This window comes from Schistocerca cancellata, chromosome 12, assembly GCF_023864275.1.
Source record: "Schistocerca cancellata isolate TAMUIC-IGC-003103 chromosome 12, iqSchCanc2.1, whole genome shotgun sequence".
In the NCBI taxonomy this organism is placed as follows: domain Eukaryota; kingdom Metazoa; phylum Arthropoda; class Insecta; order Orthoptera; family Acrididae; genus Schistocerca; species Schistocerca cancellata.
Window position 1 is genome coordinate 169184041 of NC_064637.1, and position 6000 is coordinate 169190040.

General features: G+C 46.1%; 1 protein-coding gene across 1 annotated transcript in view; it reads right to left on the reverse strand.

Annotated features, from left to right (window-relative positions):
- The window catches only part of LOC126109880 (protein roadkill), a 695429-nt gene extending 689998 nt beyond the window's left edge, over window positions 1-5431 (reverse strand). The window contains exon 1 of the mRNA XM_049914959.1: window positions 5420-5431. The gene's annotated coding sequence lies outside the window, so the exon portion shown is untranslated. The remainder of the gene's footprint in view (window positions 1-5419) is intronic.
- Window positions 5432-6000: the final 569 nt, after the last annotated feature.

Below are 6000 nucleotides of genomic sequence, written 5' to 3' on the forward strand. Positions count from 1 at the left end.
TGAAGAGGGGCAGCAGCCTTTTCAGTAGTTGCAGGGGCAACAGTCTGGATGATTGACTGATCTGGCCTTGTAACATTAACCAAAGCGGCCTTGCTGTACTGGTACTGCGAACGGCTGAAAGCAAGGGGAAACTACAGCCGTAATTTTTCCCGAGGGCATGCAGCTTTACTGTACGGTTAAATGATGATGCGTCCTCTTGGGTAAAATATTCAGGAGGTAAAATAGTCCCCCATTCGGATCTCCGGGCGGGGACTACTCAAGAGGATGTCGTTATCAGCAGAAAGAAAACTGGCGTTCTACGGATCGGAGCGTGGAATGTCAGATCCCTTAATCGGGCAGGTAGGTTAGAAAATTTAAAAAGGTAAATGGATAGGTTGAAGTTAGATATAGTGGGAATTAGTGAAGTTCGGTGGCAGGAGGAACAAGACTTCTGGTCAGGTGACTACAGGGTTATAAACACAAAGTCAAATAGGGGTAATACAGGAGTAGGTTTAATAATGAATAAAAAAATAGGAATGTGGGTAAGCTACTACAAACAGCATAGTGAACGCATTATTGTGGTCAAGATAGACACGAAGCCCACGCTTACTACAGTAGTACAAGTTTATATACCAACTAGCTCTGCAGATGACGAAGAAATTGAAGAAATGTATGATGAAATAAAAGAAATTTTCAGATAGTGAAGGGTGACTGGAATTCGGTAGTAGGAAAAGGGAGAGAAGGAAACGTAGTAGGTGATGGATTGGGGGTAAGAAATGAAAGAGGAAGCCGCCTGGTAGAATTTTGTGCAGAGCATAACTTAATCATAGCTAACACTTGGTTCAAGAATCATGAAAGAAGGTTGTATACATGGAAGAACCCTGGAGATACTGACACGTTTCAGCTAGATTACATAATGGTAAGACAGAGATTTAGGAACCAGGTTTTAAATTGTAAGACATTTCTAGGGGCAGATGTGGACTCTGACCACAATCTATTGGTTATGAACTGTAGATTAAAACTGAAGAAACTGCAAATAGGTGGGAATTTAAGGAGATGGCACCTGGATAAACTGAAAGAACCAGAGGTTGTACAGAGTTTCAGGGAGAGCGTAAGGGAACAAATGGCAGGAATGGGGGAAAGAAGTATAATAGAAGAAGAATGGGTAGCTTTGAGGGATGAAGTAGTGAAGGCAGCAGAGGATCAAGTAGGTAAAAAGACGAGGGCTAGTAGAAATCCTTAGGTAACAGAAGAAATATTGAATTTAATTGATGAAAGGAGAAAATATAAAAATGCAGTAAATGAAGCAGGCAAAAAGGAATACAAACGTCTCAAAAAAGAGATCGACAGGAAGTGCAAAATGGCTAAGCAGGGATGGCTAGAGGATAAATGTAAGGCATATATCACTAGGGGTAAGATAGATACTGCCTACAGGAAAATTAAAGAGACCTTTGGAGAAAAGAGAACCACTTGTATGAATATCAAGAGCTCAGATGGAAACCCAGTTCTAAGCAAAGAAGGGAAAGCAGAAAGGTGGAAGGAGTATATAGAGGGTCTATACAAGGGCGATGTACTTGAGGACAATATTATGGAAATGGAAGAGGATGTAGATGAAGATGAAATGGGAGATATGATACTGCGTGAAGAGCTCGACTAGCACTGAAAGACCTGAGTCGAAACAAGGCCCCGGGAGTAGACAACATTCCATTAGAACTACTGACAGTCTTGGGAGAGTCAGCCCTGACAAAATTCTACCATCTGGTGAGCAAGATGTATGAGACAGGCGAAATACCCTCAGACTTCAAGAAGAATATAATAATCCCAATCCCAAAGAAAGCAGGTGTTGACAGATGTGAAAATTACTGAACTGTCAGTTTAATACGTCACGGCTGCAAAATACTAACGCGAACCCTTTACAGACGAATGGAAAAATTAGTAGAAGCCGACCTTGGGGAAGACCAGTTTGGATTCCGTAGAAATATTGGAACACGTGAGGCAATACTGACCCTACGGTTTATCTTAGAAGCTAGATTAAGGAAAGGCAAACCTACGTTTCTAGCATTTGTAGACTTAGAGAAAGCTTTCGACAATGTTGACTGGTATACTCTCTTTCAAATTCTGAATATGGCAGGGGTAAAATATAGGGAGCGAAAGGCTATTTACAATTTGTATAGAAACAAAATCGCAGTTATAAGAGTCGAGGGGCATGAAAGGGAAGCAGTGGTTGGGAAGGGAGTGAGACAGGGTTGTAGCCTCTCCCCGATGTTATTCAATCTGTATATTGAGCAAGCAGTGAAGGAAACAAAAGAAAAATTCGGAGTAGGTATTAAAATCCATGGAGAAGAAATAAAAACTTTGAGATTCGCCGATGACATTGTAATTCTGTCAGTGACAGCTAAGGACTTGGAGGAGCAGCTGAACGGAATGGACAGTGTCTTGAAAGGAGGATATAAGATGAACATCAACAAAAGCAAAAGGAGGATAATGGAATGTAGTCGAATTAAGTCGGGTGATGCTGAGGGAATTAGATTAGGAAATGAGACACTTAAAATAGTAAAGGAGTTTTGCTACTTGGGGAGCAAAATAACTGATGATGGTCGAAGTAGAGAGGATATAAAATGTAGACTGGCAATGGGAAGGAAAGTGTTTCTGAAGAAGAGAAATTTGTTAACATCGAGTATTGATTTAAGTGTTAGCAAGTCGTTTCTGAAAGTATTTGTATGGAGTGTAGCCATGTATGGAAGTGAAACATGGGCGATAAACAGTTTAGACAAGAAGAGAAGAGAAGCTTTCGAAATGTGGTGCTACAGAAGAATGCTGAAGATTAGATGGGTAGATCACATAAGTAATGAGGAGGTCAAACTGCCTATTGGCTTCTGTCTCGGGTTCTTCGGCCGAAGTTCATCTAATGATTTTTCTGACGTTTCGCCAGCACGAGTGGCTGGCATTGTCAAAGCTTCACCCTCCATTGCCAGTGGTGAACTGGAGGCGAGCTCGCGGCCGCAGACTATATGTACCTGGCGCGCCAACGTCCGAGGGCTTCTCCGCGGTCATTTCCGGTGCGGTTCTCCTCTTCCTACCTGCGACGGTCGTTTGCTGCAGTACGGGAAGCCAGGATCCGTTTACCTTAAGGCTTTCCTCTTTCTTGTTGAAACTTAACAATTTTGTAATGAGGAGGTGTTGAATAGGATTGGGGAGAAGAGAAGTTTGTGGCACACCCTGACTAGAAGAAGGGATCCGTTGGTAAAAGATGTTATGGGGCATCAGGGGATCGCCAATTTAGTATTGGAGGGCAGCGTGGAGGGTAGAATACGCCAAGCAGATTCAGAAGGATGTAGGTTGCAGTAGGTACTGGGAGATGAAACTTGCACAGGATAGAGCAGCATGCAGAGCTGCATCAAACCAGTCTCAGAACTGAAGACCACGACAACAACACTACGAACTGTGATCTTTCTGATAGGAAATCACGAATCCAGTCGCACAACTGAGGCAATATTCCAGAGGCACGCAGTTTGGTTAGAAGACGCTTGTGAGGAATGGTGTCGAAAGCCTACTGGAAATCTGAAAATATGGAATCAATTTCACATCCCCTGTCGATAACACTCATTGCTTCATGAGTATAAAGAGTTAGCTGTGTTTCACAAGAATGATGTTTCCTGAAGCCGTGCTGACTATGTGTCAATAAATTGTTTTCTTAGAGGTAATTCATAATGTTCGAACAGAGTATACGTTCCAAAACCCTACTGCAAATCGACGTTAGTGATATGGGCCTGTAATTCAGTGCATTGCTCCTATTTCCCTTTTTGGGTATTGGCGTGACTTGAGCAATTTTCCAGTCTTTAGGTGCGGAACTTTCTGTGAGCGAGCGGTTGTATATTCCAACGTGCTCCACCTCTTCTGCCCCCAGGGGCTCAGCATTCATTTGCTGGGTACGGGCTTGGCGACCCCGGGGTTCCTGAGCTGGGGACTGGTAAGCGCCACCAGTCCCCTGTCACCGTAAGCTCTGAGCATACTTCAGCGACCACCGTGCGGCGCGGCGGTGGAACGTTGTGTGTCTCAGGGAATGGGGATCTTGGCTTGACCGCCCGGATCGCGAGGATGGAATAAACCTCTATAAAAAAAACCCTCAATCTCAAGGTGTGCTGCGCGCTGATGAGATGCATGGCTGTTGAGGTGGAACAGTCGATAGCGGGCAACCTCTGGGGAACCTGCCGCACCTCAGTTGTATAAGGCTTACCTAGGCACGCGGGGCTCTGTCTAGGCGGACTTCTAGTTCCCTAGCTGCTCGTGGGACCGAGATGGATCCTTCGAAATCCTCTTTTCTTCCTCCCAGCGGAAAGGGTGGGCCGCTGGAAGGTTCCAACACCCAGTCTCTTAAGAGGGCCCGTGCAGTCAGTCCCCCTGACTCCGGCGCTTCTTTGAACAGTCCAGTCTTAGGTAACAGAATGCATTCTGGTAATCCGAATGTGTTTCTCATTGTGAAACGGAAGGAGGGTAGTTTCGAGAAGGTTTCGCCCTTCTATATACAAAAGGGATTGGAGGGAATCTGTGGTTCCTTAAAATCGGTGAAGCGCTTACGTAATGGGACCTTGCTAGTGGAAACTTCCACTTCCCAGCAAGCAACTAACCTCCAATCTGCTAAAAGCCTTGGAGAGTATGCCATAGACACTGAACTGCACAGCACCTTGAACTACAGCAAAGGTGTTGTGACATGCCGGGATCTAGTTGACATTCCCAAGGAAGAACTGCAACGTGAGTGGGCTCCAGAAGGTATCGTTGATGTCCAACACATAATGAAGAGGGTTGATGGCATTCTTGTCAAATCCGACTCCTTTATTCTGACCTTCAGTAGCACAAAGCTTCCTGAACATGTTAAAGCTGGCTTCCTTCGCCTTAGTGTGAGGCCTTATTTCCCGACCCCAATGCGCTGTTTCAAATGCCAGCGTTTTGGTCATACCACCTTAGGCTGTAAAGGCGAAGCGACTTGTGGAAACTGTGGTCAGGCTACTCATGAAGGAGTTGGTTGCTCGTCTCCGGCTAAATGTATTAATTGATCTGGGAACCACCCTGTTTGGAGTAGGGACTGCCGAATATTTTTAGAGGAACGCAAGGTCCAGGAAATAAAAACAACCAAGCGTATCCCCTATGGTGAGGCCAAGAAGATCTATAAGTCGATGCAACCTCCCACATTTGCTACATCTTTTGCATCCCTGGTTCAGAAGCCTACTCCAAAAGTCGATGCCTCAACGCAGACTGAGGTGGTGAGTGTTGGCACTAACACCTGCAGCTGTCAGTGCACTTGCAACGCAGCCAGTGTTTCAGAGCCAGTAGCCCCTACTCGAACGGCAGACAAAGGTACAGTGGCGAACTTGGGCCAGGCCCTGGCGCCTCCAACAGCTGAGGCTGTTCCCAAGCCCAGTGCGCCAATTACCACACCCACATCGGCTCCCCCAAAATCCACCAAACCACAGAAAGCTATTGTACAGCAGCAACAGCGCGTCAAATCCCGTGGTAAACCATCTGACCATGCGGATGTTGTTTTAGGTGAGGCTTCATCTGACTCTTCCCCAGAGTTGATGGAGTACGATGTATGTGTGGGGCAATCATCTCGTCCCACGCCTGCCCCTCCACCTGCTGCGGTCTCCCCGCCCCGTCGGAGAGACAGGATGAAGGTGCTACCCCCAACATAGATGGCTTCCATACTCCAGTGGAACTTGCAAGGGTCCAGGACGCATGTGGAGGAACTTCGTCTACTCTCTCAGGGTAGACCACTGTGTCTCTGTCTCCAGGAGACGTATTTCCATCCATCATACTCCCCTGAGATACGAGGCTACACACTCCACAAAAAGGACGACCTACGTGGAGAGAGAGCTAGAGGAGGCGTAGGTATTTTCGTCAGGACGGACTACCACTCCTCGCCTCTCTCACTTACGACGACTTTACAGGCCGTCGCTGTGTCCGTGCACGTGCGTCATCCATTGACTGTATGTTCACTTTACTTGCCCCCAAATGATGCTCTTG